At 45.8% G+C, this 27,105-nt stretch overlaps 1 protein-coding gene across 6 annotated transcripts in view; it reads left to right on the top strand.

The window, feature by feature from the left end:
• The window catches only part of KCNAB2 (potassium voltage-gated channel subfamily A regulatory beta subunit 2), a 106,368-nt gene that overhangs the window by 2,294 nt on the left and 76,969 nt on the right, over positions 1-27,105 (top strand). Inside the window, exon 1 of one of the 6 annotated variants that reach the window (XM_081923749.1) lies at positions 16,153-16,327. The exons of 4 other annotated variants lie outside the window; for them this stretch is intronic. The gene's annotated coding sequence lies outside the window, so the exon portion shown is untranslated. Of the gene's footprint in view, positions 1-16,152; positions 16,328-16,354; positions 16,695-27,105 lie in introns of those variants that run through there. One more of the 6 variants, XM_081923748.1, reaches the window with a different exon arrangement.

Genomic DNA, 27,105 nt, shown 5'->3' with positions numbered 1-27,105 from the left:
TCTTGGTAACTCACATCATAGGAAGTTGCCTTATACTGAGTCAGACCACTATCTCCATCAGTATTGTCTACACTGACTGGCAGCAATGGCTGTCCAGGGTTTCAGGCAGGAGGTCTCTCCCAGCTCAACCTGCTGGTGCCATTGGGGATTGAACCTGGGACTTTTTGCATGTAAAGCAGAGTCTCTACTACTGAGCTATTGCCCTTTCCCAACATGGAGAAGATGTAAACAGAGGAGCATTTCTGGAGCAGTGCAAGAAGCAACCAAGGGGAATCTGGTTAGGCCTGCAACAACTGAGTTGTTTTTGTTTGTTTTTAAGGCATCATAATAGTTATCCTATTTCTTTATATTTATTTATTTGCTTGTTTATATCCCACCCTTCCTTCCCAAGGACCCCAGGGCGACAAACAGATATACAATGTAAAAAGCAAAATGAAAGCTTTCTAAAACAGATCAAAACATTCTAAAAACAATTAAAACTTTGAAACACCTGAAAGCAGTTACAGTTAAAAGCATTCTAAGAGCAATTTCAATTAGAAGCATTGTTCCGTCCCATGATCACAGGGTTGCCTGGAACAATATATGATTCTATGGTATTTCTTCAGCCACCTAATGCCTGGCTAATAATGAAAAGATAGTACAGTAGTGACGGATCCAGGTGCGTCTCACCAGGGAGGACATTCTACAGATGAGGAATCACCACTGAAAAGGCCCTGCCATGGGTCAGTGCCAACCAGGCAGGCCCTGGTAGCAGTACCACCAAGAAGACTTCACCTGCTGATTGTAGGGTCTGCCATCCCCTTGCCACGCGAGCGTCCTTCAATGTGTGTGACGCCTCTCAGTATGCTGTAAACAAGTCAGGTCCCTGCCCCAAAGACCTTCCCATCAATATTTCAACAGCTGGATCAGACCAAAGGCTCATCTAGCCCTTAATGTCCTGTTCTCACAGTGGTAAGCCAGATGCCTCAAAGGGAGGCCCACAAGCTGGTTACAAGTTCAACAGCACTCCTCACCAACTGGTATTCAGAGGCCTGTACCTTCTCTGATACTGGAGGCTACATGCAGCCATTGTGACTAGTATCACTGACAACCTTATCCTCCTTGGCGTGTTTCTCTAATCCCCTTTTAAAGCTGTCTCAGTTGGCAGCCATCGTTACCACTTGTGCTAGGAAATTCCATAATGTAATTACATGTGATGTGAGGAAGACCTTCCTTTTCCCCATCCTCAATCTTCAGACATTCAGCTTCATTTGGGTGCCCCCAGCACCTAGTACTGATATAAAGAGAGAAGTTTCTTTCTATCTGCTTTCTCCTACAGATTATTTTCTACATGCGCCTCTACTTTTCCTGACCAAAGTGTTGTAATCTTTCCTCATAGAGGAATTGCTCTGTGCAGAAAGGAAAAAAACGAGCATTAGGCTGCAGGGCTGCTTGGGTACATATTCAACCTCGTGTCTGAAGGCGAAATAACCCAATCTAGAGAGCAGCTCTAGGCAGGTTTGTAAACCACCACCTGCCTAATCGCCTATGGTGAGTTAACAAGAGCCCCCAGGCAACCATGTTTTTCTTTTAAAAACTAAAACCTTTAAAACCAGCCATTCATGCTAATAAAAATACTTGTGAGCAGGTGGGTGAGTCATCGTTTGACTTTGCATGTTCTGTGCCATGAAAACTGAATCACAAAGATGTTGCTGTGCATAGAAATATTTGCCAAGAGGCTCCTTCTCCTCCATCCCCATAATCTGTGCTTTCTGGCTTGCCTTGCCCATAACCCCTTCCTGAAAACTACAAGGCTGAGTTCCCCCACCCACCTCACTCTTACTCAACTTCCTGCCTAACATACCAAGCTTTTCACCTCCTCCCCGACTCTGACTTCAACAACCTCCAACGTTGCTAATGCATGGCAGGAAGCGGCTGGTTTTGCGTTTTCTGGTTGGCACCGCCTGTGTCAGTTGGATGCTGTTGCTGCTGCTGCCGCTGTCACATCAGTGTGCACTCTTGGGGGATCACTTGAATAATTTAGGAATGTGTGTCATGCAAGAGGAGGTAGTAATGATGGTGGAATTTACCGTGATCATAAAATGTAGAGTTGGAAGGGACCAAAGGGGCCATTTGGCCCAACCCCCTGCAATGCAGGAATATTTTGCCCAGCATGGGGCTCAAACCCATGGCTCTGAGATTAAGAGTCTCGTGCTCTACTGATTGAGCTATCCATGCATGCCCCAAAAGACAAAGAAGGCCAACTCAGTGACAGGACAGGAGCTCCTGGAATGTTGAGGGTTACAGTCTTAAAAGATGCATTGGCTTGGCTAATTTATATTAAGCAATGCAGTGTTGGCCAATCTTGATGCAACCGATGCCTGCTGTTTCCTGAATTAAAAGGGGAGGTACCCCTTCCTTCTGCACCCCTGAAGGTTTTGCTTTGAGAGAGAGAGAAATACCCAACCTCACAGGAGCCTGCCTTCTATTTTTCTGCACGAGTCACTGATCTGGAAATGCCTCTTGGCTAGAAGCAAGCAAGCCCAGAGCGGTGACTCGTGCAGAGAGGAAGCAGGCACACACACACCCGTGAGGGTGGATAATTCTGCTGCATCTCCGCATCAGGGGAATAGCTGGATCATTTAGTCACATGTCCTACAGAAGAGAAGCAGATTCATCCTCACCCCCAGCATGGGGGCAAAGGAAGAGTTGCAGCCTGAGTAGTAAACCATGCAGAGATGTGGATGGAGCATATGACAGCTTTGGACTTATGTGAGCCTTTAATAATTTAATTTGTTTCTCTTAGCCTGCTATGTTCCAGCATGCAATTGGGGTATTAATGAATGCATTTTTCTCTTTTTTTAATGGAGCGACAGAACTTGAGTGTTCTCCCATAACAATGAGCGGATAGCTGAAATACTGAGAATTGTATAGGACAGAGATGAGCAGATGGCCACTCACTTAGGTTCATTAATTTCCACGAGTCTTCTCTCAATAGGACTTAGCTGGATGCAAGCCTTATTTTGCTTAGATGGCACAAGACTGTTTGGGTTGTATCAACTAATCTTTATTCAGAGCAAATCTATAGAAATCAAGGGACCTGGGTTAATCATGTTCATTAATTTCAGTGGATCTACTCTGAGTAGGACAGTCCTTTGAATACAGTCCTTTGTGAGTTTTGATGTAACAGGCTAACATGGCTAGCCTGTGACACCATTGGTTTTTTTTAATTAAAATAAATAAATAACTGCAAGAGGGTTGGACTGGATGAGGCTTTGGGTCCCTTCCATCTCTACAATTCTATGGTTCTATGAAATATTTAATAAAAAAACATAGAAAAGAGACAGGACATTGCAGATAAATGAACAGGGAATACATAAGCATTCTCAGTTCATAGGCTGAGCTGAAAGCTCCTTGCCTCAGATCTTGAAGAGTTCGGTGATGCATTTAAAGCACATTCCTACCACTTCAGCAGTCCAAAGAACTGCAACAGAATACAATCCCCAGCACCCTTAACAAACTTACATTCCCAGGATTCTTTGAGGGGGAAGCCATGATTGTGTGCAAGAGTGTTGCAAGTGTGCTTGACCTGTAGGGTGTAGGTAGTTCCCTACCTGCCAATCAAAACAGACAGTACTGGGGAGGATGGGCCAATAGTTTGACTTGATGCCAAGGAGTGTGTTTGTTTATTAGGAATTCACCCTGCTCACTCCTGCCCTGGGTTCTGTTTCTTGGTCATTCAACGATGTGGTGTAACCTAAAGAACTGCACTGCCCTTTGCGCTGCCGGTTGTGTTTTCCTGTTGTTAATTTGCAAGTGGCTTTGACTTTGAGAAAAGCTGAGTATCATCTACTAAAATAGCAAATAAGGAAATCTAAAATAGCAAATAAGGAAATAAATAAAACTGTTTTTCAGGGAAGGGGTGCTCTGGTGCAGAGTCCAGTGCAACATAGCCTAAATCAGCTCCTTGCAATATCTTTTCTTGCACGCATTTCAAAGGCGAGACATAGCAAGGAAGGTGATTTGAGGCCCTGCATGAGCTGAAACCCAGAACCAGATGCTGGCATGGCCAAGTTGGAAGGTTTGTCTCTGGCATCAGATGTTTAGTGTCTGTTTTGCTTGTGAATATGGAAATTACGCTTGATTATAACGGCTAATGGGTAAGGATACACCCATCCCCTGAGGTTTTTATTTTATCATAATCATTTATAGGCAACATATATACATAATTATGTTTTGAATGGGATTGCTTCAGTGGTGTGTTTGCTGCCTTGGGCTCCATTAACAGGAAGGGTGGGATGTAAATAGACTAAATAAACAAGCAAATCTTTTAAAATATTTTTATTAGTTTTTTAACATATCATTTTCAACAATTATTAAACATGCTTTTATATCTTATACAATTTTTTTGACTTCCATCAATCACATCTGAAAATTTTCTAATCTTTTCCACTTAATTTACATTTCTTACTTTCACTATTACATTTAAATATCATAACTAATCTCTCTCTTCTTTCTCTTCTTTGCAATATTTCATATATTCCTCCTTACAAAACGTCTACTAGCGTTATTTGTTGAAATAAACAAGCAAATCTAAGCTAGTAGCTATAATGTCATATGGCAGTGAGTTTTTGTTGATATCTATCTGTCTCAAGAGACAATGGAGTTTGCTTCCAGCAGTCAGGTCAAACCACTGTCTTAGCAGCACAAAGGTGAAATCCTTGGGCGCAAACCTAGGCAATGTGTATGGAGGTCCTGGGCTGCCCAGATGACAACCCCCCTATCGGCCTCATTGATGTGGTCCAAAGGAGAGCCAAACAATATGTTTGGTTGCCAGCTGGCTGCAGGAGTTGTCGGAAGGAGGCGTACAAGGTCCCATCCAACCCTCTTAGGGGCTCCACTCTGGATTTGTGTAGGCTTCACCCCATAGCTTTTTCTTCTCCCAAAGATGTTCCACAAGCCAGCGGAGGTTTAGGATCAGAGTTTTCCTTCTCCTAGATGGGCTTACCTTCCCAGGTGAGTTCCATAAGTTAATTAACACCTTGCAGGAAGAAGTTCTTACATTTATCCATCTTGGCTCAACTGCCATTCAGTTTCATTTGGCGACCCTGGGTTCTACTCCCAAGTCAGCTAAGACAAAACAGTCTTTAACCCCTTCGAGTCCATTTGCATGGGTGCAGAATCTCTCCGTCTAAGCCTGCCTACTGTCTTAGCAAGCTATGTCACTATAACTGCTACCACCAATGCCATCTTATTGCCTTTGTGCAGGGGTGGGGGGACGGGACCCTCCTTTCTCCCCCACCCCTTATCAGCTGAAGAAATGCAGAGGAGGCCAAGGGTGGTGGAAAGGAAGAGAGCTCTTTCACCCTCAGAACTGGCAAATTATCCGAGGTTCTGGTGTTTGGCAAAGACGTGAGCACTTTTGAAGGCTTTTGTCTCTGGGCGACAGCAGCCGGCCGGCTGCCTCCGTGAAGAAGTGCTTGAGTCACTGTGAACTCACTGAAAGATTTCCCCGCAGGCAAGGACACTCTCTCTCTCCCCGGCTGAGCAAATTAAAGGACCGTGGTGCCTCTGATTAAATATATATTTCAAGAAATGAATAGCTGAAAAGGCTGGCAGCTGGCTGTCAGGCAGCATAAGAATGAGAGGCTCCCGTAGCCTTTGAGCAGCGCAGAGGGCGTCCTCCGAGATCCTCTGCCAAACCTGAGGAATGAGGTTTTCCAGCATGGGACTCCTGGGGTGAAAGGGCTGGAGACCCTGAGCAGCAGGCAAAATGCAATTGCAAAGGCAGTTGGGGGAGGTTCAATGCTCAGTTGTGCTTTGCATGCAGAACACCAGAACACCCTCAACCTCTTCAAATAAAGACCGCTGCCCAAGACCCTAGAGAGCTGCTACCAGTGTAGACAACAGGCCTGATTCAGCTGGTTGTTCTTAGGTTCTCTACTTAGGCATGGGGAACATGGGGAACCTCCACATGCCATCGGACTGCCACTCCCATCATCTCCAACCACTGGGTATCCCCTGCCATCTTAATAAATCAGAAAGGGGGGGGGGGGAGTGAGCTGGATTAGCTTTTCAGCTGGAGAGATCTTTGGCAATGCCAGGGATTGAATCTAGGCCTTCTTGAATGCAAAGCAGGTGACATCCTGAGCCAATAAGGCTTTTCTCCAGGCTTTGGCTACCAGGTTTCATGAAACATGAAAAGAGCCTCCGCGGTTCAGTTGATTGCATTGATTCAGGAAACTCTGACTCGGCAGAGCTTGCAGCTGGGCAGCAGAGATATTTCTGAGATGAAGAGCCCTGGGAATGCTGACTGCGATGGGTGGGTGCTTTCCAGGTACGTGGGTGGGTTGCTTGGCAGAGTGTTATTGGGATGCATCAGCATTGATGGATCGAGTACATCAGTGTACCTATGGATATCTGCTAGGGAGGCAGGGAAAGAGAGCGAGCGAGGGCTTCTGCGTCTGGCAAAGAAGAGTCCTTAGAATAATTTATCTTCCCCACCACCACCATAGCGAAATAGCACAGCATCTGCCTTGCAAGCAGAAGGTCCTTGGTTCAGTCCCCAATGACATATCCAGGTAGGGTTGGGAGAGACTCTTGCTTAAAATCCTGCCAGTCATTGCAGTCTATGATGAGCTCAATGGACCAGTGGTTTGACTCGGTATAAGGCAGCTTCCTGTGTCCCACCCTTAGGGATGTGGGAGAGACTTAAGTTTGGTTCGTATTTAAATGAAGACCTACCTAAATCACAATTGAGGAAACAATAGATGGATTGGAACGCAGCAGTTCTTCGAAATTTACACTTTGTATTGCACTTCTCCAGCTTACGTGCATGCTAGGGGGAAGTGTGTCTAAAAATCCATGCATTAGTAAGAAAATAATGCACAAAACTGTGTAGGGGAAGTTGATTGGGGGGAAATGTGATTATTTGCCAAAGAATGCTTACCAAAATGCACACTAAAATCCTGATGAGTAAAGTATGTGGGTGCATGAATCTCTCTTTCCCTTTCCTTCCTCCCTGTGGAGTCTTCTGTCTCTGACATTTTGAAAGCTGTTGCTCATTTTGAGTCCAATGCCTAGATCTCCTCTATGCCAATTTTGCTGGCACCAGACCTCTCTTTCTGTTATGAGTGAATTTGTTTAATTAGGAATAACTTGGGCATGTTTGTAGACTGAGATAATGACTTAAAAAAAATCAGTTAACTGCTTGGGTTTTCAGGGACTTATTTGACCTGTCATTTTTATTCATTGCTGTTGCTATTATATTTAGCATTTATTGTACTGCAGGGACAGACAACCTGCTCTTCTCCAGATGTTGGATTCCAGTTCCAGTCAGCCCTAGCTGTTCAGGGTAATGCAACTACAGTCCATCAACATCTGGAGAGGACTAGGTTGGCTGCCCATGATCCAGTGCTTTAGCATGCTCACATAAAATTTTCAAAATAAAACTTAATAACAATCCTGTAAGGGAGACTAATGCTGTTGTCCTGTATTACATTGCAGTGGGGAGGCAGTTCTCATAAGAGTGTCAAGATTCAAACCAAGGACTTGTGATTGCATTTTAATCAGTATTTCCCAAACTTAAGATAAAGGTAAAGGGACCCCTGACCATTAGGTCCAGTCGTGGCCGACTCTGGGCTTGCGGCGCTCATCTCACTTTATTGGCCGAGGGAGCCGACGTACAGCTTCCGGGTCATATGGCCAGCATGACTAAGCCGCTTCTGGCGAACCAGAGCAGTGCACGGAAATGTCGTTTACCTTCCCGCCAGAGCAGTACCTATTTATCTACTTGCACTTTGACGTGCTTTCAAACTGCTAGGTTGGCAGGAGCAGGGACCGAGCAATGGGAGCTTACCCTGTCGTGGGGATTCGAACCACTGACCTTCTGATCGGCAAGTCCTAGGCTTCTGATCAGCAAGTCCTAGGCTCTGTGGTTTGGGTTTGAGGTGGGTTCAGATCTAGAAAGGTTAAGGAGTACTGGGGTATACAACACAGACCTAAATGGACCACTGGTCTCAGAGGTGCCAACTTGAATAAAATATGGGAGGGCCGGTAAACCCCGCCCCGCATAATCAGTCACATGACACAGTGCATGCACACCATTTGAATGGCAATGCCCATCAACTTTGAGGGGGCCCAGCCCCCCTCATATATTTTATTGGGGGGAAGGCGTTGAATGGCCTTACTGGGCGTCACCGGCTTCCTATCTGATCTGCCCTAAGATGAAAGGCAGGAAATAAATCTTGTAAATAAAATTAACAAACAATCTGATAAGTGAGGTGAGATACTGGGGATTTGGGGTGGAAATGACTTGGTTCATCTTGGGAATCGTGATACGGAGAAATGGGAAAGCTGAGTGTAGTCAGCTGTGTACCCAGGAAAGCTGATTTCAGCAAATTTAAAGAAATACTGGGTCAGATCCCATGGGTGGAATTACTCAAAGGGAGGGAGTCAGAGATGGGTGTGAGTTTCTTTGAAGGCACAATTGCAAAGCTTTCCAATGCACAAAAATTAGGGAGGCAGCTAAATCCGGGGGGGGGGGGAGAGACATGTGCCCCTCCAGATAATGTTGGGCTCCAACTCCCATTGTCCCTGACCACTGACTCTTTGTGTTGGGGGTTTGAGTCCAACAACATATGGAGAACCACAGATGTTCTGCCCCTGAATTAAATTAATTAAATGCAGAGCATTTTCTTCACTGGGTGCCATTGCCATTCTAAGAGAAGAAAGCAGAAGTTCGTGATGAATTCTGGCACCTCTTATTCTAGAAAAAAATAGCACTGCAGGTAACTAACATAAGGAGAGCAAAGGAACCTGAATTATACTAGGTCAGGCCATTAATCCATCTTGCTCAGTATTATCTACTCTGAGAGCTATCACCTCTCCGGAGTCTCAAGCAGAGAAGCGTCTTTCCCATCATGAGATGGCTTTTAATGGGAAGTGCCGGATATTGAACTTGGGACCTTCTGCATGCAAAACTGATGCTCTCATTAGAATATAAGACGACTCTGCTGGATCAGGCCAGTGGCCCACCTAGCCCAGTGCCCTGTTCCCACAGTAGCCACTCTATGGGAACCCGAGCAATAGAGCACTTCCCCGCCAGCAGTTGAGCTAGGACCCCCCCCCTTCACCCCTCACAAGCTCACCTGATCCTCCAAATATTTGCAGTGGCTGTGCCCCTTAAAAGGCAGCGGGTGACTGTGTCTGTGCGTGCGTGCGGCTGTGTGAGAACGCCAAATGTTCCCTGGCTCCAGAGTCGCCAGGGGCCTGTCCGCTGAGTCATCCAGGTGCCAAAGTCCCTGCTGAAGCATAATGGGAAATTCTTGCTGAGTTGCTGCGTTTGGTGCTGATTGGGAGCAGAGCAAAAAGCTCTGCTGGAGCAGCTCAGCTGGTGCAATTTGCTAGTGCGGAACGGGAAGAATTGGCCTTGCAGCATTAATGCTCTGGTTATCAGCACGCTCAGGGGTGGAGGTGGGGAGCCTCTGCACTTTCCTCTTCCCAAAGTAGTGTACGTCTCTCCTCCCCCCATGTTTGGCAGATGGACAGTATGAACAGAAGAAGAGCCTGCTGGATCAGGCCAAAGGGGGCCTATCTAATCCTGCTTCCTCTTCTTACAGTAGCTGACCAGATGCCCCAATGGGAAACCCACAAGCAGAACCTGAGAGCCAGAACACTCTCCCTGTGTCTTCCAGCAAATGTTATTCAGAAGCAGGTCTGGCCCACCCATGAGGCAAGGTGAGGTGACTGCCTCAGGCAGCAAAATCCACAGAGGCAGCAAATCTGGCCTCCAAGGAATGCATCGTCTGATGCTGATGCCACTGCTGTGGCATGCCCCTTAGAGACCAGATATGCCATCTCCTCAGCAGGCCCCACCCCAATGCCACTTTTACAGTGGCCTCTTGGTGAATAGTAGGCACTGCTGGTCTCCTCCCACCCTTGTTCCCGATGTACAGTGGTACCTCTGGTTATGAACTTAATTTGTTCTGCAGGTCCGTTCTTAACCTGAAACTTTTCTTAACCTGAGGTACCACTTTAGCTGATGGGGCCTCCCACTGCCGCCGCGCTGCTGGAGCACGATTTCTGTTCTCATCCTGAAGCAAAGTTCTTAACCTGAGGTACTATTTCAGGGTTAGCGGAGTCTGTAACCTGAAGCGTCTGTAACCCGAGGTACCACTGTAGATCTTCATTCCCCGCCTTGTTTCTGATGTAGATCTTCACTCACCCCATCTTCCCTGGAATGGGAACACCATTTTGTGGTTCGCCTTCGGCGCCAAAATGTCTTGGGCTGGCCCTCTTCAGAAGCATCACAACCTCCAACTGTGGAGGCAAAGCATAGCTATCACGGCTAGTAGCCATCAACAGCTCTCTCTCCTGCATAGATTTGTCTAAAACTCTTTTAAAGCTATCCAAAGTTGGTGGCCATCACAGCCCCCTGCAGGGAGTGAGTTCCATAGGTGAACGTGAAGAAATGCTTTCTTTTATCTGCCCTGAATCTTCCGACATTCAGCTTCATTAGATGTCCACAAGTTCTAGTATGGAGAAAAGCCTCTCTGTGGCCACTTTCTCCATGCCATTCATAATTTTATAAACTATCAGAAGAATGCAAGTCCACAAAAAGAGCGTGCTGGATCAGACCAGTGGCCCATCTTGTCCATCATCGTATTCTCTCTATGACCACCCAGATGCCCCACAATGGGAAAACCAGAAGCCAGGACCCAAACTCAAGAGCACTCTCCCCTCCTGAGGTCATGTCACCTTACTTACCTTATCTCTAAATGAAGAAGTCCCAAACATTTGTACAGTGGTACCTTGGGTTACATATGCTTCAGGTTACATACGCTTCAGGTACAGATGCTGCTAACCCAGAAATAGTACCTCAGGTTAAGAACTTTGCTTCAGGATGAGAACAGAAATCGTGCTCCGGTGGCGCAGCAGCAGCAGGAGGCCACATTGGCTAAAGTGGTGTCTCAGGTTAAGAACAGTTTCAGGTTAAGAACAGACTTCTGGAACGAATTAAGTACTTAACCCGAGGTACCACTGTACAGTGCCATTCAGAAGCCTCCTAATTTTAGTACATGGACTGACCCACAAGATGAACAGTAGGATTATAACCCTTCAGACGCAGCAGTTTGTTTTGGAGCATACACTCCTCCTCTGTACAGTAATAGGAAGAAAGTTTTTTCTAGGTGGGGGGGGCAGGGAAGAAGGCACACAACACTTTTCAGCTCAGCACCTGTCATTGCCCTGCTTCGCATGCCATGTTACACCATAGCTAACATGTAGCCATGGTTTAATGGGAACTAGTAGCATGTTTGTGCAGGCTGCTCAAAAGGCCACCACGCTTTGCTCATTCCCCACCCCTGGCCATACCAGGAGCAACAAAACACAAACCTGGGCTTGTCATGTTCACCCCAAAGTGGGCCCCAGGGGAATGAAGAAGATGAAGAAGAAGAGTTTGGATTTGATATCCCGCCTTTCACTCCCCTTAAGGAGTCTCAAAGCGGCTAACATTCTCCTTTCCCTTCCTCCCCCACAACAAACACTCTGTGAGGTGAGTGGGGCTGAGAGACTTCAGACAAGTGTGACTGGGCCAAGGTCACCCAGCAGCTGCATGTGGAGGAGCAGGGAAGCGAACCCGGTTCCCCAGATTACAAGTCCACCGCTCTTAACCACTACACCACACTGGCTCCTTTTTCTCAGCTGGGATGGATGGTTGGGTGACAAAGGCTGTGTGTGTTTGTGTAGCTAGAGAGAGAAAGAGACAGAGATCTTGACTTTTGCATGTCTAGACTATAAACCCTAGAGGTTTTATTACAACCAACAATGTATTAAGTTCTGTTAAAATAAATAAATAAAAGATAAGAGCTGTATCCACTGCTTCACCTACTTTGGCCTCTGAGGTCCAGTGTGGTGTAGTGGTTAAGAGCGGTAGTCTCGTAATCTGGTGAACTGGGTTTGATTCCCTGCTCCTCCACATGCAGCTGCTGGGTGACCTTGGGCTAGTCACACTTCCCTGAAGTCTCTCAGCCTCACTCACCTCACACAGTGTTTGTTGTGGGGGAGGAAGGGAAAGGAGAATCTTAGCCACTTTGAGACTCCTTCGGGTAGTGATAAAGCGGGATATCAAATCCAAACTCTTCTTCTTCTTCGGACTGCACCCACCACTGACATTCTCCACCAGGAGGCAGTGATGGCCACCAACTTGGATGGTTTTAAAAGAGGACTGGGCAAATTCACGGAGGAGAGGGCTTCCCGACAATGGCTATGCTCTACCTCCACAGTTGGAGGCAGAAATGCCAGATGCTGGAAACCACAGGAGGGAGAGAGTGCTCTTCTGCTGGACTAGAGGAGCCATTGGCCTGATCCAGCAGGCTCTTCTCAAGCGCCACCCCCTCAAGATTGCCCACAACAGAATGTGGCTTTTGGTCTGAAAAAGGCTCCCCTCCGCTGGACATAGCCAGTGAGAGAGATGTGGCAACAGAACCTGGTTTTTCTTCCCTGCCTCTCAGGATTTGGCAGAGAGGCTTGACAACCTTGTGAGCAGCCGACAGACTGCAGAGAATTAAATGCACCCTCCTGCATCTTGGGAATTCCCCAAGGTGGCATGAGCTAAGGGTGTTGCTGAGTAACAGGTGCCCACAGGGACTTTCAAGATGGTCCAGTGTGTATCATGCCAGCTGGCAGGGATCCCAGCTTCCCAAGAGGCAGGAAGCAGGTCATGGCTTAGGCATCCATTTGGGCAAACGGCAAAGCAATGGTAGCTATTTCCCTTATCCAGCTCCTATGTTCTCCTTATCTTATGTCTTGGAATTCATCACTTTGATCAAAAAAACAAGCAGAGAGAGGAGGAGTTGGTGACTCTGGTGGTGGGGCAAATCTCCATTTGGTGTCTTCTAGGCCCTTGTTTAGTTATCTTCATCAACATCCCCTCTAGGCCACCAAAAAGGACTCCCACATTCTCTGAGCCTCTTACCTCTTTATGTAAACACTCGGCTTGGAAGATTTCACTGTCCATCAATATAATTGCTCTCCGCTACCCCCAGCAGAGAGAGTTGGCCCAGAGTGAAGCTGCTACACCTCTTGCCTTGAAGTCAAGAGCAATTTAATTACTTGGCCATTTTTTTCTCTTTCAAACCACTTGGAGGAACTGTTGGGCAGTGGCAAAGGAAGTGGAAGGCAATTAGCAGGGAGCAGATGGGTCTCACGTGTCGAAAGGTCTCTTGAGGTAGAGAGCAGTGTTGGCTCCAGGCCATCTTGCCTCTTTGCTTGAAGGCTGGTGTAGTGTCAGAGCTGGCGAAAGGGGGTTGTAGCAGCAAGGTCACATGAGGTGAGGCAAGATGTCCCCAGAAAATAGGAGTGAGCCTGGTGGAGAACGCAGCTGAAAGGGCATCGTTCTGCTCAGACGCTGGTTGCTGGTGGATCAGAACACAAGAAGAGCATGCTGGATCAGGCCAATGGCCCATCGAGTCCAGCATCCTGTTCTCACAGTGGCTGACCAGATGCCCCAATGGGAAGCCCGCAACAAGTATTCAGACACAAGAGGATTCTCCCCTCCTGCAGTTTGCATCAAATAGTACTCAGAAGCGTTGCTGCCTCCGGTCATGGAGACAGAGCACAGCCATCATGGCTGGTAGCCACCGATATGCTCTATGAATTTGTCCAGTCCTCCTTTAAAGCCATCCAAGTTGGTAACCATCACTTCCTCCTGTAGGAGGGAGTTCCACAGTTTAACTATGCACTGTGTGAAGAAGTCCTTTCTTTTATCTGTCTTGAACCTTCTGACATTCAGCTTCATCGGATGTCCCCAAGTTCCAGTGCTATGAGAGAGGGAGAAAAACTTATCTTTATCCACTTCTTCCATGCCACGTATAATTTTAGGAACTTCTGTCATGTCACCTTTTACCCTTTCTCTGAACTAAAAAGTCCTATATGCATGCTGAGCAATGTTTTCCTCCAAACAGGATAGTCACCACATTGTGGAAAGGTCAGAAGGGGTTGGGCGTTCCAGCTCCTTTGCTAAGCCCCTTAGGGAATGAACTTAGCTCTACAGTCCCAGGTTCAAATGCGGCTAGGGCTGGGGGAGAATCTCTGAAAAGCCTCTGCAAGTCAGTGTGAGCAATACTGAATTGGGTGCACCAGTTGTCTGGCTCCGTATAACACAGCCTCCTGTCTTTGCCTTAAAAGGTAAAGGGACCCCTGACCGTTAGGTCCAGTGGCGGACGACTCTGGAGTTGTGGCGCTCATCTCATTTATTGGCCGAGGGAGCCGGCGTCCAGCTTCCGGGTCATGTGGCCAGCATGACTAAGCCACTTCTGGCGAACCAGAGCAGCACACACAAACGCCGTTTACCTTCCCGACAGAGCGATACCTATTTATCTACTTGCACTTTGACATGCTTTCGAACTGCTAGGTTGGCAGGAGCTAGGACCAAACAACGGGAGCTCACCCTGTCGCTGAGATTCGAACCGCCAACCTTCTGATCGGAAAGCCCTAGGCTCTGTGGTTTAGACCACAAGCGCCACACGCGCTTAGGGCCCAGCAATACAAAAGTGGGATTGTTAAAAGCCAGTTGTTTGGAGGCGAGTGAGTACCACTGCAGCAGGTAGCACCATCATCACCATCATGATTGATGATGATGCGGTAGTATAGTCCAGAGTTAGTTGGCTTCAATCCTAAGCAGTTTACATGCAAGACCTAGCCCAGAGTCAGGTGCTTTATACGACCAAGTGGATCTCATTGGTCCCTGGAGTCACCTGACCTCTGCTAAGCTGCAGTGCACCCCACTGACCATCCACAATGGTGGTGCTAAAGAGCAATGGAGAGCAACCCAAAAACTCTGCTACTACTGTGGCACTGAAAGTACCAGGAAAAGACCTGCTAGGCTGGGAGGGGAAGTTAATTTGGTCTGCAATCTTTTGCCTACACATGGCAGTAAATCTCTAGGAGCATGGTGGGACTTACCTCTGAGCAAACAGGTATAAGGATTTTGCTGCATGGGTGACTTTTTCCCAAGGAATTTTATCTTTGTGGATACAAACATCCTGATCTGCACCTCTTGGGCTAATGTGCAGACCAGAGTTGAGGCACCCAGCAGATTTCATGCTTCTGTTAATTGTCATTGGTAGCTTAAATCTAGCAAAATATGGATTTTGCACGTGTCTTTTGAAAGGGAAACATGCTTTTAAATGCTTTTTTAAAGAAACTACACGTTTGCATACATATTTTGAGATTTCTGTTGTTTTTCACGGAAAGGAAATGTGCGAGTTGCTCACTTTGTTTTCAAGTGTTTATATTTAATTCGACCATTTATATGCCACTTAATTGCAGTACAGTAGGGGAGAAGTAAACAAAATGAAACTAAACAGGAGTTAAGACTGTAAAACTAGAATTCAGTTAAAATGCCTGCTGGTGTGTGTGTTTGTGTGTGTGTGTGTGTGTGTGTGTGTTCCGTAAGTGCTAGAGGTTTAACAGGGCAAGGGTCTGTTTGGCCTCAGCTGGAACGGGGGTGCCATAAAACTGGACCCACAATACTGAACCCAGCACAGCTCCTGGTTGCTACGAACCATGCATCCAAGCCATGGGGGACCACTAATTGTGACTTCCCCGAAGACCTCACTGATCAAGCAGTGATATAACGGATCAAGCAGTCTTTGAGGTATCCTGGACCCAAGTTGTTTGAATAAATAAATACTGTACAAGCACCTTGAACCTGGTGTTCTTTCCATCCCCTGTAGGTTGACTCTCACCTTGCATGCAGGAGATTCCAAGTACAATCTCTGCCCAAGACCCTGGAGAAGCCCTTTGAGGCAGAGCAGACAGTTCTGGCAAGTTAGGCCAGTTGGACTGACTTGGACTTTGCCAAAAGTCAGTAGCTAGCCTGGAGATTTTTCTTGCCAGGAGTTTTACCTAAATCTGCCTCATCGGTAGGTTTAATCCCATTGTCCCTTGGCCTGTCTCCAGAGGATGGAGCCAACAGTGTCCTCTCTCCCTCTGCTCCCACATCCTCCGGATCTTTACCCTGAGATAAATCTGAACTTTTGGGAGCAGCCAACTGCTGCCACCACCACCCCGCTTGCCCACCCAACTCCCCATCACCTGACCATTGCGACACCTGTCTCGCAGCCGCACGGGAGTGGGGGGGGGGCTCTCCTTTTTGCCGTGTTCCGATGCCCACACAATTAATCAGCAGACGCCTCCGGAGCAAACCATCTCCACATTTAGCCGCAATCCGGGAGGAGTAGTGTGTCAGGAGTGTGTGGGGGGGGCAGGCAGAATTTACAAAAACAGCATCAGCTGCCAATGCGATGGCTGGCAGAGCAGATTCCTGCTGACTCAGGCTTTGAAGGTACAAACGAGGCTGTTGCGGCAGTGAGAGAGAGGGAAGGGAGGGGGCTGCATCTCTCTTGCCCACGCACTGCCAAATGGATTTCGGCTCGTGTCTCTCTCTCTCTCTCTCTCTGCCCATACTAAATAAATAAATAAGTGGCCTGTCTAGAACCTGGAAAGGAATGGGGTAGAAAGAGAACACCTTTCTCTGTTCTTTTTTTTGCCCTGCCCTCCCCCCTCCCCAATTGCTCGTCCATCCAGCCGTCTGGCTTATTTCATTTTTTCCACCATGCCTGCTTGCTAGATCCATCGCCCGCGTCTCCTTTACTTTGCCGCTTGCTTTTTTTCTTGACTGCCGGTCTAGAAAAGAAGCGACAACATCTAAGGTAGGTGCGTTGTTTTTTCCCCTCTCTGTCTCTCTCTTATTCCCTTTGACTTCTGGGGTGACCTCTCTCCCTCCCCTGTTTTGGAAGCTCTCTCCTCCGCCCGCCTCCCCAATTTCCTTTCTTTGCTGCAGGCGACGATTTCTCCTTGAGCTCACTCCTCTCTCCGGCAGATGCAGGGCGACAGGAAGCCGGTGTGTGCCCGGGTGCTTTTGCTGGGCTCTTGGGAAATCCTATGCATGTTTCATCAGAAAGAGCGTGTCCCGTTGGGTTCAAGGGAACTTGCTCCCCTGGAAGCATGTATAGAGGGCTGCAGCCTCTGTGGGGCTTCTAGGAAGCAACCAAATAGGCAGAGGAGGCTGGCCTCTTTGAAATACTACAAAAGGCAGAACCCAAATAGTGGACTTGGCTTATTTTAGACTCTGGGACTTAATGGATTTGGGGAGGGGGAGGTAGTGGTTTTGCTCTTTAACGTGTTTTCTTTTGCTTTCTCCAAAACATGCACTTGTGGACAGACACACACACATTCCCTGGAGTGCCCCCGTAAAGTCCTTCCCCCATGGTACCACAAATAGCTGTTATTAACTCCTTCCTCCATTATTTTCTGCAGTCTATGTTCCTTGCAGCATCAAGCCCCACATTCTTTTAGGACCATTGAAGAGGTGGAATGCGGGACCCATGTGCTGCCACTGGCAGAAGAAATCTCTCCTTTGGTGCAGCACATAGTTTGCGGTTAATTCCCGGCCCCGTGTGTTTCTAGGTTGACCAGTTAATCGGCATAGCCGTTTCCATGGTATCTAGCTAGAAAAACTAGGCTGCCCCTTTTTCTGGTGCAAGGAAAACAAAGTGGATTCTGTTTTGTTTTGTTTTGTTTGTGGGGGTTTTTTTAAAGGAAGGGGACATTTTAGCACACAGATTCTCCTCTGCCCTTTGTTCTCTCTGCTCTCTTGTGGTTTTCCTCCGGTGCTGCCAAAAGCTGAGGGTGGAAGTGAAGAAAGGACTGGGTTGAAATCAATCGGTGGGGGGGAGACGCAGCTGCCTGAACATCACCTGCAGTGCATCTGGGAGGAGGGTGATCTGTCAGGCACAAGTGTTTCGTCTCTGCCCTGAAATTAATTGCACTTTGAAAGGAAAAGGATAGGATGGGGAACAGCTAGGGTTCTGTAACGCAAGGCAGCGGCGAAGGGAACTGCTGAGCAGGGTTGGTGGCCCTGATTGCGGACGGGCAGCGGACGTCACAGTGCACCACTTTGAGAGAGGCTGATGGCAGAGCGCTCAGTGGGACCAGTTTAGGGTGCAGGCAGGGCAGTGGGGAGCTGCGGGGAGTGACTGCGCCAACAAAAACAGGAAAAGAGCAATTTCCAGTTTGGGACTGTGGAATTCGCATGTTGCCATATATCTGCTAAGGTCTGCCTGTTTCGTTTCAGTACCCAATTTTAGTTTTGAGCGCTGTTGGCTGTTTTAATCACAGCACAATATGAAAGATAGGAAACTCCTTTCTACAGTGTAAAAGCAGCCCTCTGTATATCTTAGTACTGGCTGCATGGACAGGCAGTGGCTCTCCAGGTTTTCGGATGGGGCTTTCCCAGCCCTACCTAGAGCTGCCAGGAACTCAACCTGGGACTTTCTAAATTCTGTGTGATGGGTGGTGTGCATCCCTTTGTTTGCTTTTTGCTAACTGGAGGGGTTCTGAAAAAGGGGCTAGAGGAGGCTGCTAGATAGACCAGTGCTCTGAGCTCCGTGTGAACTTCCTTCTGTAAGCTGCAGTTGTTGCCAACACTCTGGCCACAGTCAAGGAGCGATGACTTCCTGATGTGCCCAGCAGCTTTTCTTCCCACTTATTAAAATTCATGCTTCTGTAATTCCCAGCTTCTGCTAGATATTTTTGGCTTGGCTTGACGTCCCACCATTTCTCAGCTCAGAGAAAATGAGTTTGCGATGGAACATCGGTGCATGCAAGAGAAATTTCTGCCTAGTGACATTTCAATTACACAGTTAGCCTCTTAGCCGGGAGGATGGGATAATTCTGTTGGGTACCAGTAGAAAGACAACAATTTCCCCACCAGCCCTCTAATATTCAAGAGCAAAAGCAACCGTGAGGATAAAATAAGGTGCTGTAGGGAGGAGAGAGTGTCCTAATTATTCAGTGGCATTTTAGAGATATGAAGAAAGTGAACATAACATAAAAAGAGCTTACTGGATCAGGCCAATGGCCCATCTAGTCCAGCATCCTGTTCTCACACTGGCCAAGCAGATTCCCCCATAAGCAGGATTCAAGCCCAAGAACCCTCTCCCCTCCTGTAGTTTCCAGCACTGGTATTCAGAAGCATTGCTGCATCCAGCTGTGTAGGCAGAGCATAGCCATCATGACTACTACTGTCCACCATCCAAGTGGATGACCATCACTGCCTCCTGTGGCAGCGAGTTCCATAGTTTAAACTAGGTGCTGCACGGAGAAGCACTTACTTTTGTCTGTCCTGAATCTTCCAACATTCAGGTCCACAAGTTCTAGTGTTGGCTTTAAAAGAGGATTAACAAGTTCCTTGAGCAGAGGGCTATCGATGGCTATTAGCCATGATGTTTATGCTCTGCCCCCACTGTCAGAGGCAACAATGCTTCTGAATACCAGTTGCTGAAAACTGCAAGAGAGGAGAGGGCTCTTGGGCTCGGGTCCAGCTTGCAGGTTTCCCACTGGGGCTTCTGGTTGGCCACTTTGAGAACAGGATGCTGGACCATTGACCTGATCCATTCTGATCTTCTTATTCCCCCCTCTGTCCTGCCTGACCAACCGCCCCCCAATCCCCACTCAAAGAACATGCAGTACAGTGGTACCTCGGGTTAAGAACTTAATTCGTTCTGGAGGTCCGTTCTTAACCTGAAACTGTTCTTAACCTGAGGTACCATATTGCTAATGGGGCCTCCCGCTGCTACCATGCTGCTGCTGCACAATTTCTGTTCTTAATCCGAGGTACTATTTCTTGCGGAGTCTATAACCTGAAGTGTCTGTAACCTGAAGCGTCTCTAACCCGAGGTACCACTGTATATTGTCAATATCTTTCTTAAAATACGTTGCCCAGAGCTGGGCACAGCCCTCCAGAATGCAGCCTGACCAGGACAGAACAAAGTGGAATTATTACTCCTTGTGAGCTGGACACTCTGCTTCTGTTAATGCAGCGAAGATTGCATTAGCTTGTTTAGCAGCAGCATCACACTGCTGGCTCCCATTCAGCTGGCAAAGAAAAGATTCTAATACCTTTGTTAAGTTTCCTCCCGTGAGCGAGGAATTGCATTAAGTATTCACATCCTGTGTAGGAGGTAAACTCCCAAAAAGTCTGGATGGCGTTGAATTGGATGCTGACTTATCTCCATGCCAGCCTCTTCCCCGCTAGGGTCAGAATATAAAAATGGCTAGCAGTGAGCATGCTTTTGTCTCCATATTTGTTGCCTTGGGAAACTCTGCTGGGATAGGACCTTTGGCAGAAGGAATCAGGCTTCATTTATATGCAAGCGGCTGAATCTTAGAGGCGGTTAAGGTTTGGGACAGGGGCAAGACCCATGCAGAGACAGGAGGGCAGCTGAGTACATTTACCCATGACCTCAGAGGGCTAAGCCAGCTGGGGAGAGGTGGGCGCCAGCAGGGGCCTGCCAGAATTACACTGCCATGCCAAGAACGCCCCGTGCCAGCTGAACAAGGACTCCTGCCCCAAGCCTCATACAAGTTCTGCATGGGCCTGGGCAGGGGTCTTCTCCAAAGTCCCTAACTCATCCCTTCCCACCACTCTCTTCTCCCTTGGAAAGGAGATGGTTTGGGTGAGTACAGTGGTACTTCGGGTTAAGAACTTAATTTGTTCCGGATGTCCGTTCTTAACCTGAAACTATTCTTAACCTGAAGCACCACTTTAGCTAATGGGGCCTCCCGCTGCCGCCACGCCGCCGGAGCACAATTTCTGTTCTCATCCTGAAGCAAAGTTTTTAACCCGAGGTACTATTTTTGTGTTAGCGGAGTCTGTAACCTGAAGCATATGTAACCCGAGGTACCACTGTTCCAGTTTCTCTCTTGAAAAATACCCCAAACAATATCCCAATCTCTGCCAAGCAGGGTCTGTGCTCCTTTGAAGAATTGAAGACACGGCAGAGGCTGTTGTAGCTTTAAGGAAATACGATTTAGTCACCTATTTACACCTGAATTTAGATAGAGGGAGTCCAGATCTTACAGCATGGTCATCTCAAGACGATCTTGTTTTCCACAGCAGAGCAAGGCATCTCCAAGTTTCGGGCTGGGAAAGAATTTTTGGCAGTCAAGAGTAGATCAAATAGACTGATATTAGACAGATTCATAGTGTTTTAAGTTTTGGAGGGTCAGTCTGGATGGTGCCCGTGGGTCCCTTCCAAACCTGTGACCCTGCGTAGGTGACAGTAGAATCTATAAGAGCAAACCAGGCAGACCCAGGCCAGTTCAGTACTGCCATTTACATTAGAAAGATGTTGATCTGTTGCCATGGAGATAATTGGGGGGGGGTAATTCTCCCCACCTAATGGGAAGTGACATCTCCTCATAAGGTGAAGAACAATTGCCAGATGTTCCGTGTGTGATTTTTGGTTGATGTTGGAAGATGGAGGGCAGGCCTTGCTCTGTACTGGACCCAAAGAACTGTGACTTGGTGGTTCTCTGGAAACTGAATGAGAAAGCAAAGTCGGTTGGAGGTATTAAAGCTGTGAGCCCATCCCTCCAATGTTCGGCTTCTGTATATGTGCAAATAAAACCATTCATACTAAAGACACCACGGTCTCCGCCAACCTTCATTCCAAGAAACACTCGCCACTTGGAGATTGCAGTTTGTGCAACAATATGTCCCTATCCTGGAGTGAACTCAGGGAGAACACTGTATCTGTGAGCCTCTTTTTCCATGACGCCTTTCAATCCAGAGCGTCTTCGCCACTCCCTCTCCTTGGCCTAAAGACCCCTCTCTCTGAGGGAGCTGTAGCCGTGCTGGATTTCTTTGGCAGAAGCTTTTAACCTGATGAAACTGAAGCTGGTCGTAATGGCCTTAAAATCAGGATGCTGAGAAACTTGAAGCTCCCGGGTCAGCAGGGGCAAACTTTACCCACCATTCATACTTAATGCGCAGGAAACTAATGGCTGGTTGTAAACTGCTTAGATTCCTCGCCCCCTCCCCCTTTTAAGAACAGTGGTATCTAATTATTTTCATAAATAAATAATAAACACAGGCCCTCCAAGTGCCCCTATTTTCCAGGGACAGTCCTGGATTTACAGAAGCCGTCCTGGTTTCTGATTTGATCCCGGAATGTCCCGCTTTTCCTTAGGACGTCCCTATTTTCATCAGAGAAAGCTTGGAGGGTATGGAGTTACGTGACCCCTGAGCCAAGGCAATAAGTAACTATCCAACCTTTAGAAGACACCTGAAGGCAGCCCTGTGTAGTTTTATTATGTTTTTATATATGTCGGATGGGCAGGGTATAAATAATAATGAGAAAATAAATGTGTTGGGGTTATTGGCTTGTCCTTGTTTTTATTTCTATTATATATTTTGTATTTTTATGTTGCGATTTTATGTTGTGAACCGCCCCGAGACCTGCGGAAATAGGGCAGTATACAAATATGAATTATAGCAATAATACTAGTATAATAGTGTTCGAAAATGAGCAGGGGCCAGATAAAATTTGGGTGAAATTCTCATGGACAGAGTGTGTGTTTTTTTGTGTAGATACAGAATGGTTTACTTTCCGGGTGGCAAAGCAACCATAGAGGCAGAACATAGCCACTGTAGAGACTAGTCATTGACTTTATCCAGTCTTCTTTTCAAGCCATCCACGTTGGCAGCCATCTCTGTGCCATAGTTTTAATATGCCCTGCATGAAGAAGTCCTTTCTTTTATCTGTCTTGAAACTTCCAACAGGCTCTGCTCGGCCTCCACAACTGGAGGCAGCAATGCTCCTAAATACCAGCTGCTGGAAACCACAGGAAGAGAGAGGAGTCTTGTGTTCGAATCCTGCTTGTGGGCTTCCTCCAGGCATCTGGTCAGCCACTGTAAGAACAGGAGGCTGGACTAGATGGGCCGTTGGCCTGATCCAGCAAGCTCTCCTTGCATTCTGAAAAGGTCCCCTGTGCGGTTTACCAATACATTGATACAAACAAAACTTAACACTATGAAGTGTGGCCCCTCCAGATGTGTGTTTTTTTTGGGGGGGGGATATATTCTGCCACCAAGTGATGCGGGTGGCACTGTGGGTTAAACCACAGAGCCTAGGACTTGCCGATCAGAAGGTCAGTGGTTCGAATCCCTGTGACGGGGTAAGCTCCCGTTGCTTGGTCCCTGCTCCTGCCAACCTAGCAGTTCGAAAGCACGTCAAAGTGCAAGTAGATAAATAGGTACCACTCCGGCGGGAAGGTAAACGGTGTTTCTGTGCGCTGCTCTGGTTCGCCAGAAGCGGTTTAGTCATGCTGGCCACATGACCCGGAAGCTGTACGCTGGCTCCCTCGACCAATAAAGCGAGATGAACGCCGCAACCCCAGAGTCGGTCACGACTGGACCTAATGGTCAGATGTCCCTTTACCTTTACTATATTCTTTTTTTTTTTTTGCATATAATTTTTATTAATCCACAAATAATACAAAATAAAATGCATAAGTTTTACATCTTTTCCATTACTTATTTCTCTTTTAGACTTCCCTCAACTGTTCCGTAAATCATTCATAGTCGTAGTTCTAATTACACATTTCTCAAATTTGTATTGACATTATTTATCTCTTTTTTTCTTATTCCCTTTAGACAATACTTCTTACTTTTCTTACAGAGCTTCTTTAAATCCCTTAAGCGTCATCTGTCCTTCACTTAAACATTCCAGATATTCCACAAATTTCCCCCAGTTCTCGATGAACTTTTGGTCTCTTAAGTATCTGATCTTTCCTGTCAATTTGTCTAGCTCTGCGTAATCTAACAATTTTATTCTCCACTCTTCTATGGTCGGTATTTCTTGCTGTTTCCAACTCTGGGCCAGCAACACTCTTGCAGCTGTAATTGCGTATCTAAAGAATTTGCAGTCTTCCCTTTTTATCTCGTTTCCTACCATTCCCAACAGAAAGACTTCTGGTTTTTTCGTGAATGTGTATTTTAAAATCTTCTTTAACTCATTGTATATTTTCTCCCAGAAGTCTTTCACTTTCTTACAATCCCACCACAAATGGAAGAAAGTGCCCTCTTTATCCCTGCATTTCCAGCACCGATTGCATGTCTTGTACATTTTTGCCAGTTTTACCGGCGTCATGTACCATCTATAAAACATCTTCATCGTGTTTTCTTTTAACGTCATACAAGCAGTGAATTTTAATCCCTCGTTCCACAGTTTCTCCCAATCTTCGAATTGTATATTATGACCCACATCCCTGGCCCAGCTGATCATCACCGACTTAACTTCTTCGTCTTCCAGATTCCAATGTAACAACAGCTTATACATTTTAGATAAATTTTTGCCATCGTTATCAATAATCTCACTTTGAAATTTCGATTCCTTATCCGCAAAGCCTCGATCTTTAGCATCTTTCTTAAACATCTCATTTATTTGGAAGTAGTGCAGCCAATCATATACATGTTCTTTTACCTGCTCATACGGTTTTATTTTCCACTTTCCCCCCTCTTTAAATAGCAATTGGCCATATGTTATCCAAGTATTTCTCATATTGATTCCCTTTACACTCATGACTTCTAGAGGTGATAGCCAACGTGGTGTTCTAGGTTCTAATAGATTTTTATACCTGTCCCAGACCTCTATTAAGGGACCTCGGAGGATGTGGTTCTCGAAGCCTTTATGGACTCTCTTTTTCTCCTGCCATAGATAGGCATGCCATCCAAATCTATTTTCGTATCCCTCTAAGTCCAACAATTTGTTATTCTCTAGCTTAATCCACTCCTTCACCCAGCAGAGACATGATGCCTCATAATACAGTTTCAGATCTGGCAGGGCAAAGCCTCCTCTTTCTTTTAGGTCTGTTAATAATTTAAATTGGATTCTCGGTTTTTTGCCCTGCCAGATGTACCTAGAGATCACTCTCTGCCACTCTTTAAAGATCTTATTCCCTTTAATTATAGGGATACTCTGAAATAAAAATAATATCTTTGGAAGGACATTCATTTTGATCGTGGAGATCCTTCCCCAAAATGACAATTTCAACCTCCCCCACACCTCCATGTCCCTTTTTATTTCCTTCCACGCTGGTTCGTAGTTGTTTTTAAATAAGTCTATATTCTTGGGAGTTATCCATATTCCCAGGTATTTCACCTTTTTAACCACCTCTATTTGTGTTTGTTGTTGCATTATTTCTATTTGGTCTTGATCCATATTCTTCACAATCATTTTTGTTTTTTCCCTATTTAATTTGAAACCTGTCACACTTCCAAACTGTTCCATTTCCTCCAAAACCTCCTTTACCGTATTTATTGGTTCTTCAATCATTATTACCAAGTCATCTGCGAACGCTTTGATCTTATATTCGTTCTGACCAAGTGTCACCCCCTTTATTTTCTTGTTTTGTCTAATCGAATTCAAAAGAACTTCTAATACCGTTATAAAAAGTAGCGGTGAGAGCGGGCACCCCTGTCTTGTTCCCTTTTGTATCCTTATTTCTTCTGTGACTACATTGTTTATGATTAATTTGGCTTTTTGTTCTGTGTAAATTGCTTTTATTCCGTTAAAAAACTCTTTACCAATTTCCATATGTTCCAAGTTCCTCAGCATGAAGTCCCATGATATGTTGTCGAATGCCTTTTCGGCATCGACAAACATCATTGTAGCTTGTTTGTCAATCCTAACAGACAGGTATTCCATCATATTGATTATATTTCTTATATTGTCCTTCATCTGTCTGTTTGGAAGGAAGCCCGCCTGATCTTTGTGTATAATTCCTGATAAGATCTTTTTCATCCTCTTTGCAAGGATCGCAGCAAATATCTTGTAGTCTGAGTTGAGGAGTGAAATCGGCCTGTAGTTTTTGACTTGGGTTGAATCTGAGTCCTGTTTTGGGATAAAAGTGATGAATGCCTCCTTCCATGTTTCCGGGATTTCTCCTTTTCTTAAGATGTTGTTCATCACTTCTTTCAGTGGCGTTACTAAAATAGATTCCATTTCTTTATAGTAACAGGCGGTGAATCCATCCGGTCCTGGAGCTTTCCCCCTTTTTAATTCCTTAATCGCCTCTCTTATCTCCTCTATCTCAATTGGGGTATTCAATTGCTCTTTTTTTCTAGTCGGGATCTTTTGCACCTTTTTATCTCTTAGATATCTCTCTATCTTCCTCAGATTATTTCTTTCTCCTTTTTTGTAAAGTCTTCTGTAGTAATCCAAAAACCCCTTTCTGATTCCCTTCGGGTTGGTTACCTCTTCTCCTTCTACTATAATCTTGTTTATTGTGCTCTGTTCTTTCCTTTTTTTTAATTGCCATGCAAGCCATTTTCCTGATTTATTCGCAAATTCAAAATTTTCCTGTCTCAATTTCTTTATATTCCATTCTACTTCTCTATTAATTATGATAGCAAACTGTGCTTGTAGGGCTTTGATCCTTTCTTTTATCTTCCCATTGTTTGGTTTTTTAATTAGTTTTTGTTCATTTACCATTATTTGATCCAAAATTTCTTTTGTTCCTTTTTCTCTATTTTTATTTTTAATTGTATTTTGCTGAATGAAGAATCCTCTCATTACTGCCTTGCTGGCGTCCCACACTACTTTAGCCTCTGTACCTTTGTCACAGTTATCTACAAAATATTCTGTTAGTTTTTTTTGTGCTTTTTCAACTATTTTCTGGTCATCTAAGAGGTAATCTTTCATTCTCCATCTGAAAGTTCTTTCTTCAAGGCTTCTTAATTCAAATTCTATTGGGTTGTGATCAGAGATTACTTTCGGTTGAATTTCTATCTGCTGTGTTCTTACTGTCAATTCGCTTGAGATCCAGATCTGGTCTATCCTAGACATTGACTGATTTGGTTCGGAGTAGTACGTAAATTGTTTTTCTAGTGGGTGCTTAAATCGCCAGATGTCTATCAAATTACAACTTTTTATCATTGAAAAAAAAGATTTTGGTAATTTTCCATCTTTACTTGTTCCTTCCCTAAGTCTGTCCATTTCTGATGAGATCACTCCATTCATGTCACCCATTAAGATGATTTTCTGGTCTGCATATTCAAATAGTTTTTCTTCTAAAACTCTGAAGAATTCTGTCTTATTTCCATTCGGTGCATAGATCCCGACTATTATCAATTTTTCTCCTTGCCAGTTGATTCTAACCGCTATTATCCTCCCCTCTTCGTCTTTAAAAATTTGTTGGGCTTCAATTTGATTTCTAATATATATAACCACTCCTCTTTTTTTCACCTTATCCAAAGATACGAATTCGTTTCCCAAT

This window comes from Podarcis melisellensis, assembly GCF_964234715.1.
Source record: "Podarcis melisellensis genome assembly, chromosome: 8".
In the NCBI taxonomy this organism is placed as follows: domain Eukaryota; kingdom Metazoa; phylum Chordata; class Lepidosauria; order Squamata; family Lacertidae; genus Podarcis; species Podarcis melisellensis.
Note: the sequence above shows the minus strand (reverse complement) of the source record. Positions and strands in the feature narration are given on the sequence as shown.